The sequence below is a fragment of the Cupressus sempervirens genome, chromosome 8, assembly GCF_028749045.1.
Source record: "Cupressus sempervirens isolate cs-2001-9-10 chromosome 8, ASM2874904v1, whole genome shotgun sequence".
In the NCBI taxonomy this organism is placed as follows: Eukaryota; Viridiplantae; Streptophyta; class Pinopsida; order Cupressales; family Cupressaceae; genus Cupressus; species Cupressus sempervirens.
The window spans coordinates 655,631,979-655,641,842 of record NC_143125.1 but is presented as its reverse complement, the minus strand read 5'-3'; the positions used below and the strand labels follow the sequence as shown (position 1 = coordinate 655,641,842).

General features: G+C 30.9%; 1 pseudogene; it reads right to left on the bottom strand.

Moving 5' to 3' along the window:
- Positions 1–5,370: 5,370 nt before the first annotated feature.
- On the bottom strand, positions 5,371–7,013 carry LOC149544143 (pentatricopeptide repeat-containing protein At5g28460-like; annotated as a pseudogene).
- Between the last annotated feature and the right edge of the window lie 2,851 nt (positions 7,014–9,864).

Sequence of the window (9,864 nt, the reverse complement as noted above, 5' to 3'; positions counted from 1 at the left end):
AACAAATAAATGTTATTTCATAAAATAGTGAAATCCTTTACTGGCTGACCGTGCTTGGTAAATACTTCTTCTAGAAATTTCCTAAGTTAACCTTCTTGACTCGGTTAACATTGCAATTTATCTATAAAATCATTTGGCTACTAAGTTTACTCGATAAGAATTGAATTCCTTCATGAGAGCTCGATAAGAACTGCTTCTGCCACATTTCTTTTGATGATCGAGTGAGCTCGGTAAGAACTGCTTCAATCACATCTCCTTTGATGATCAAGTGAGCTCGGTAAGAACTGCTTTAGTCACATTTCCTTTGATGACTGAGTGAGCTCGGTAAACACTATCTTTTTCCTTGCTGACCTTCTCAGCTCGGTAGATATTGTCCTTTGGCTTGCTCACCTTTTGAGCTCAGTAGACACTGTCCTTTGCCTTGCTAACCTTCTGAGCTCGGTAGACTCTATCTGATGACTGATATGACATTTGTGTGACATTAAAGACAACACACAATTTGAACAATTGTATCCAACATGGGGGCCTATGGAATTTTCAGCCCTATAGTCAGAACTTGTGGATCACATATTGCCATAAAGACACACTCGGGTCTTGGGCTCATCTCCATGTGGTATGGGATAAATAACATGTTGAACTAGAGAAGGTTGTGAAGAAAAACCTACCATTTGTCACCTATCAAAATATGCATCAGTGTCCAAACACATATTTGAAACATGAGGAGATGAAATATTAACTTATTTTGCAGACATGAAAAGAGGGTCAATGTCATGTATATCTAGGCTAGGTAAAAAAAGTCTTGGTTTGGTTATCCCCACGATACATTGGACATTCATATGCAATAGAGATGGTATCTAAATATTATACATTGTCTTTGCCATCCAACTGAGACCCATACTCTAAAATCAGGTTGCCATGTTTGGTGGATCAAGGTCAGACTTTTGTGTTAGAACTCCAAACTTGGATCTCAAAACATGAAGGCCAAGACTTTCCAAGATCTTTTAAAATACATATCCTAGCCAGAATATTGATGTCACGATTTGCCCTTGGATAGACCTATTTTCTAGCATATTTCTATGAATTTATGACTATTTGATTAGGTTGTTACACTTTCACCTTAATAGATTTTATTTTGGATGATTATATGACATTAGTTACTTAAATTGTGATATGTTTTAATGTATCTCTATGGGTAACTAGATGCAATATGATATAGAGATTGTGATTCATGATATCTATATTACTTATGATGATGTTAATTTTTTAAAAAAATTTATTTAATATATGAAATTAAATTGAATTATGAGTTATGAGTTAATGTTTGATTATGACTTATTAGACCCTAGGTGTGGACCATTTGGTAGGAGCTCACACCAATAGTGTTATTCAATATTAGATTATTATTTATATTTCTACCCTTAGCTCATGTTTTATTTCTACTTTACCAAATAGGTTAAATTTAAATAAAAAATGATTATCCTCTTAAGTACGTGGAAGTTAGAAAATTAAATAAATAAGGTTTAAGATGTTATTTAAATTTTATGATAAGAAAATCAATTTTTAAATAAAACAAATAAAATATTATAATCATAAATTAGAATTTTTAATATTATAAATGAATTAAAATAGATATTCAATTACTCTTTTCTAATTGATAAATCTAAATTAGCTAAATTTGAAGTAATTAAACTAAATATATAATTTTAGTCATATAACTTTTTTTGTTTTATAAATATATTGAAAATAGAAAGTATTGAATCAAATTTATTAAATTAAAATTGTTGAGTTATGAATTAGAGTGGAAAATGTATGAAAATATGAATTAAATATCAAAGAAGTGAAAATGGTCCATCAAAGATTAACACCTACATAAATATTTATCAAAAATATAGACAACCATTTCCTTTATTTATTAAAAAATATGGACAACCATTTCCTTCACCTGCCCAAGCAACCTATCTCAACGATTTTCTTAAATTTTACATCTAACTTCTTCTAATAGAACAGATGCATTTATTCCAAGTTGGGAAATATAATGTATTCGGGAGGTGAAATATGGGGGAGAGGCCAAAGAAATTTTGGAAAAAATAGAGTGCACACACAAAAATTGGAGCAACGGGAAGTCAAAGAATTGGGAACAACAATTCAGAAATTGCGTTATCCAATTTTTAGTCCCTGAACTAATGTTCTCGGTAGATTCCAAAAAATTAATTTTGATAATAAAAACTAGTACAATTCTAAAGTTTAAATATGATTTTATTTTTTAATTAATTTTCAATCACAAATTCGGCTAATAGTAATTTTACTGGGGGATAAATTTATTTTTTTAACACAAAAATCAGGAAAATGAATTTCTGGAATGTTCTTAGTTCTATATTTCTCCACGCATGTGTTCAATCAATGATGCAAGACAAATCTTGCTGATAAGATTAACATTGTACAGTGATGGAATGACAACCATCATTTCAGATTCCAAATTTCAGAAAATTTGGCAAATCAATCCATTAACAAGGTAAAGTACATTAGCTTTTTCTCATAGTTGTCATTCTCTAATGTGTCCGTGTGAGAGAAGAGAAAAGTAGTGGGGATCATTGGCTTTGAGGAATGAACTCTTCAGAGCCATCTCTAGCTCTAGTTTCTTCATAGAGAAAGTTAGGATATGAATTTTCTGGTTGGGTTGTATAGTGCCTTCCTCTCTTCCACTAGGGAATCTATAAAGTCCTAGACAACAATCTCGTGGCCATTGTTGTGGTCAATAAAAGAAATTAATAGCTAGGTAATTCATGATGGGTATAGAGGACATTGTTCCTATGAGCGCCTATAGAAGTGGGAAAACCCTAATGAAACATAGAAGAAATTGAACACATCTTGACAAAATTGAGCACTGCTAGTGAAGAGCACTATTGTCAAGATGCCTTCACTTTTCACTCCCACTACTAGTCTGCTCCCTATGTTAATGAGTAGGCAACTATAGTATTCAATAAAGAATAGGTAAAGTAATATTGTTGGAAGAAATGAATATTATGCATTTAAAAGAAATTCAAATTTAATGTTAGAGTGGATAACTATCATCTATAAACTAGGCAAAGGGCCACTACATTGAGTGCATTGAACTCATTAATGTTCTTTTATATGTAGTAAACTAGCAATTGCACCTTTGAAGGGTGCAAGGGTTATGCCAATAGTGTTATATATATGAAATGATTTCACTATATTGATGGTGTAGAGGGATTTCTCGTAATAAAATATTTGATGGGATAATTTTATCTTTTTTATCTATACATTCAAGATAATTACATTTTATTTCATTTCTCATTTGATTTTGTTAGTTTCTATATAATTGTATATGGATTAGTTTTTAGTTTAAAGTACTTGTGAAAAATATAAGTAGTTTGAATATAGAGACCATCTAGAGATTTTATTCTAGACACAATTTAGATGTTAGTCCATATATAATTTCTTACTCACACATACACACTTCTTCTGTCTCCCTGCCTACCTTTCTCTTATATTTCCCCTCTCTCTCTACATCTCTGCATTTCTCCTCACTCCTATTTCTATTTCTTTTCCCCTACTTCTTCCTCTTTATCTATCCCTTCACAACTATCCCCCACTTTGATATTTGATTTTGATCCATATATCACCAATCTTTTCCTATTTTCCCCTCATTTCTTCTTCCATATATCCCTTTTATATCCATCTCATTATTCTTGTCTCACTCCACTCTTATATAATTTTTGCTGTCTACCCATCACTATAGTTATATTGTATTTTTTTTTTGTTTAAACAACAATAAGTATTAATCCATGAACTCCTAATAAAATTCTTACTTACATTGCTAGACTATAAGAATTGAAGATGTTTAAAAACCTTACATAAAATTTAGAAACAACAATTGTTAGAATGTTTTTATTATGTAAAATAATTTTTTTTTTGAATATTTAATAAGTCTAATTTTATTTTTCTAAATTACTATATAAATATTATATTTAAACATAGATTAATATTTAATATTTTCTAATATTTTGAGAACATAATAATATTTCATCTTTTATTTTTACCCAAACCTTATTCCTCAATCTAATTTTAATTCAAATTATAGCTCTAATCCTAATCCCTATGTATTTATATGTGAAATAAAATATGGAAATTGTAGTTCCTAAAACACAAAAATGAATAAGAAAACAACATAAAATTGCAAGAATAGTAGAGGTATTGTGTTTGAAACCACTCTATTGTTAAATAATTTTATGGAAAAAAGACACTTTATTTGGGGCTTTCTCTTTTATTGATAAATACATTTGTTAATAGTTCTTAATGCATAAGAAAAAAATTGATTAATTTCAAATAATATATCATACCAACGAGATAATCAATAATTTTACAATATATTTATTATGAAATGTATTAATCAAATTATTAAGTTTTTCATAGGTTTAAAAATATGTACTGCATGGAGAGAGCAAGAGATGAGATGATGATCTTTCAAGTAAAGTGCATTAATATTGTCATCTAATGATGATCAAAATAAATACCCAATTTCTTAATGTCAATCTTAAAATTAATTTTTAACTCCAATTATTATTAAACCCTAACCCTAATTCTATAATCAATTCAACTCTACTTGAACTCTACCCTAAGTTTAACCATGACTCTAATTATGAATTTTTTTTGATCTAGATGGAAAATATATTAATATATATTATAAAATTTCATTTTATATCTTTCAGTTTATCGACAAGATAAATAAATTTCGTTATCCTAGTAATATATATCCCTACCTTCCTTCAACATACTTATCAATATGTATCTCTTCAGTTATACTCGACAACTTTTTTTTTTCTTGAATATATGGTACAGATCACCATCCATATTTTATATTAAATAATCGTTTCCATGCAAAACCCAACCTTCTATAATTCCCTTTGATTATAAAATAAATCTTTATACAAGCAATCTTCTTATTTTAGATACACAGTCTTTGCAATTTTCTTACCTTAGCTATCACAACACACACTCAAATAGTGAGAATTCCAACCTTTTAACTCTTTATCTAATATTTAGATAAGTTTATCTAACCACTCTTGATTCTAACAATTTAAATTATCACATTCTATTGATATAATAAATCCTAACACCCGCTTCCAAAACTTAAGAAAGCAAAATATAGTAGAAAACATTTGCAAACAAATTTACAATACATACATAATGTTTGTGTTCATCAACCTATCAAGACTACAAGAAAATTCCTTACAAAGATATGGAACAAAGAAATAACACATTCAGCAAACATGTGGATCCACCAAAACAAAAATATGTTATTATTCTTACTATTTTTTTTAATATGATTTTTTTAAGAAAAATGATTAACTAAACTATTGATTTTAAGAAAAATATAGCTTCATCTACCCTCTCCACTCTGTAAAATCCATTAATTAGGGTAGTGAATCTAATTATATTAGGAGAACAATGAGCCTACAATATTTTAGCAACTAATCAAAGAGCCTCATCTACTCGGTTAACCTTACAAAGACCAGCAATTAGAGTAGTAAATGTAAGTTCATCTAGGGTACAATTAGCATCACCCATCTTAGCCACCAATCTAAGAGCTTCATTTACTTTGCTTACTCTATAGAGGCCACCAATCAAGATAGTAAATTTAATTTTGTCCGGACAACAATGACCATGCCTCATTCTATTTAACAATTCCAATGCTTCATCAATATAACCCCACTCACAATATGCTCCTAATATAGTATTACAAGTTACAATATTTGATTTGATTCCCATCTCTTCTATCTCAAAGAAAAGAAAATCAATTCTAGAGAAATTGCCACAATGGCCAAGGCTATACAATATCACATTGAAGGGTACTACACTGAGGGACATCCCCTAAGTTTTTGCTAAATGGACAATCTCCCAGGCCTTGTCTGCCTTCCCTACTTTACACATTGCATTAGTGAACTCAGTAAATTTAAGGGTATCTGGGAAAGACTTGCAACATTTCTCACTGATGTGAACTATAGTCATCTCTACCTCTTGTAATTTGTTTTCCTTTAACAATGTCAAAAATGCTTCTCTCAAAATGATCTTATTTGACACATAGTTGTCCCTCAACATTGCATGCAATCGAGTGAGAGCCTCGTTTATCTTTCCTAATTTTACAAAAACATCAAAAAGATGATTGTAAAGAAGATTATTCAACTTTGGATATGTTGTTCTTACCTCAATGAAGACATGTAAAGATTTGTGCAGCATCTTAGCCCTTTCAAAGTGGTAAATGAGGCACTTAGCCAAGAAAAAATTAATTGAAGGCCCCAATTTTTTAATCTCATTCAGTAGATCATTAATTTGATGAATGTAAAAATTTTCTAGTCCTTCTATTAATCTTTCCCATGCCACCTTTACCTCGACAAAAATCCATTTTACCTGATCTTGTTTTTTTATATTTCACATGCTTTCCTTTGGTGATTCTGATGTTCCATCAAGCTCACTGGCTATTAAGAGAATGCTCAATCAAAATGGGGGAGCTAGTGGTGATTTTCATCACAATCTGATGTCTGCAGTAAATGTGATCTCAACAAAACCCCAAATGTGTCATGCCCATTTTTTTCTACCAAAAACTTATTTAAATTCATCAAATAACTATCAAGATTTAGAGTCAATATTTAAATCCACAATAGATATTTTGATAAAATGATCTTGAGCATTAGCCACTTTTTTCTAATGAAATAACTCACAAATTTAACATCCAAAATAATTTCTCTTAACTAACAATACCATAAATAACAATAACTTTTAGAAAAGATTTACAATATCTTAAATAACAATAGCATCATTTCTATAATCTTTATCACAACTTCTTCTCTCATACACAAGTTTAAATATATTATCAAAAACTTAAGATCTAAAATTTCATTCATATTCATTTGCAAGATTACAACAATAATTATCAAAACCATTCACACAAGTGCCCTTTTCCATCCTACCATAATGGCATCATGAGGCCGCATGTGACCTAGCCATACCCCCAGGCAAGAGAACTCATTTCAACCAAGAGATCATGGATGCAATCCTAAGAGTTCTCTCTAAAACATTATGGAATAATTTTTTTAACAATATTTCATCTCAATAAGTAAGAACTACTCTAAATGCATATAAGTTACTTATCTTTTCAAGAGCTCTACCTTTAGATAGATCTTCATCTTCAACCCAAAATCCTTCCTCCTCTTCCTCCATCTCCTCCTCACTCCATCAAGCAAAATTTGTCTTCAAAATGTAGAGTGGTTCCATCCCCTCAATGTTTTTCCCCCTACTCTTATTAAAACCCTCTCATTCTTCTACATCTCCCAAGCCTTCTTGGGAAGGGTGTGGGTGACATTGGTTCTCCTCCTTACCTATCTTATTCACATTAATTGTCCTTGGTTGGTGTTCCTCCGTTTACAATCTTCAAGAGAAGCTTTTGTCCTTCCAAGTCTTCACATTCTTCAAGAGTTGTCCTTCATTTTCGGCCACCTTGGTAAAAGCAACTTCTGGGTGGTCCCCCAAGTCCATAATAAGAGTATAAATGAGTAAAAATGCCCAAAACCCCTAGGTCTACCATGTGGGCATTCAAAACAAGTACTAAACTGACACTAGGAGTCATCCTAACCCTTTGAAAGCTCACTTAAAGTTTGCATACGAATTTTACTTATGTTTGACCCTATTCAAAGCTACATAACCAAGGTTTCACATAAGGACCTACATGACCCAACCTAAAACATAGTTTCCAACCTATACATCTTCCATAGGACTTCTCACTCAAATGTCACATCTCCTAAAAAGGGGAGAAGGCATGGAGTGTCTCCTACTTTATGATTTTCGTCACTCTTGGGAAGTGGTACCTTTGAGGTGTCATAATGAAAGCTTTAACCATGATTTGACCTAAAACTAGCCCCCAACCCTAGGTAGTATAAGTGGGTTAGATTATTTTAACCCAAAATGTACTTTAGGGTCCATTTTAACCCCTCTAAAGTCCAACTTTAGTTTACATCCGATTTTACAACAATTTGCATTGTGGCAACTTTGACTATTATAAAGAGTTGGCATAGATTCCTCGAAGATCTTTATAATCATCCTCTGCACAATTCAATTTAAACATCAGTGAACCAAACATATATATATAAATATATGACTATAAACATAATTACATATCCTAATCAACCATAGATGAACACATTAGATCGATATCATATTCCAACATCATTTTCCTATGAATCATTTGCGTATGAAAATCATTTACAAATATGTATCATTCATTTTATTATAACCACTTCTCTAAGTACAATATTTTAAAGAATAGTATCCATATTAGTAATTCATAATGTATGTATCATAACACCTTATATCTTACATGTACATTAATCAAATTCTTACAATTGAGTCTAAGTCTATAATGAGATGGGGTATTACATTACTTGCTCTCACTAATTATAGGATTCAAATCATAACATCCCTTAAAATAACATAAAAAGTACCACTAGTATTCATTGTGTTATCTATATTCTATTCATTTCCATACTTCTTTATTTAGAATTAAATGATACATAATTTACTTCAAAACAATAATCACATAACCCAAACTTGATTTCCATTTTCACAGTCACCTTATGTGGAATGTATTCACCACAACACAATATCTATTCAATTCAATTGGCCATAATTTTAATTACTAAAACTATCTAATTATCATGACGAGATAAGATGAACAATATAAGGTATTTATCCATAAGGTAACTCGCATTAGCTAATCAATTTGTTAACTTATATTAGACAATCCATCCTAGTGTGAATTAGGTCCAATGCTACTAGTCTCATAACTATCTAAACTATCGTGTCATATGTAATGAGGTCCAACCATTTCTATTTGTAATCATTGTCAAGTGTATGAACAAAATACATAGTTGATCATAAGTTGATTCTAACTTGCACATTAATTAAATAAGCATAATTCTACTATATGAAGTATCACATACACATTTGCACCTAATACTCGAATGGTTACAATTGATAAGTCAATCTTATTTAAACAATACTAATCATTGCAAGTCACATAAGGATTTTCCCTAATCATGTTATTGAATAAGTCATATAATGTTCTTCTAATGAAAAAATTAATATTTACTACTAATCAAATTATATTGTAGAAAAATTAACAATTGATCTAGTCCTTACTTGGACAGGACCTTACAAAATGTTTGAGGCTAATGTAATTGATAATGCAGATCTGTCAGTGTTGGTTAGCTGAAGACGAGAGTTTATCTTGCAAATGGATTTTGTCACACGCTTAAGTTGGTGATTGGTTGGTTTCCTCCATCCATTTAGACGTGGTCTCATGCTAACACTTAACGATGGAAATTTTTCTCGAATGTTTTAGCATAAGACCGTTGAAAAATCCGAACAAACCGGTCATTATTTTCCAAGGGGTGAAGCCTATCGGCTTAACAAGGAGACTAAGAATTGTTAATTTTTGTAGGTAATCTTTAAGCCCATCAATCCTTTTTTTAATATAGATTTTTTTGAAACCCTCATAACCCTAGATCTATAGCAGGAGTTCGATCAGCTTTAACATATTTTCAAAAAGCACTCTGCGCACACATACTTTTCTTAGAATAGGAGAAAGAATTGACCACCAATAGATTAAATTCCTCTACACATTGAAAATCCTTTGAGGAATTTGGATGGTGCATGGAACTATTAGTAGAAATACAAGGGGGTTCCTTGAATGAGAGCTTAAAACTCCCCCAACCCTCTCCTTCATCTTCCTACATGTTAAGGACCACTTTGGTAATCACACGAATGGCATAAACATGCATTAATTTTCTA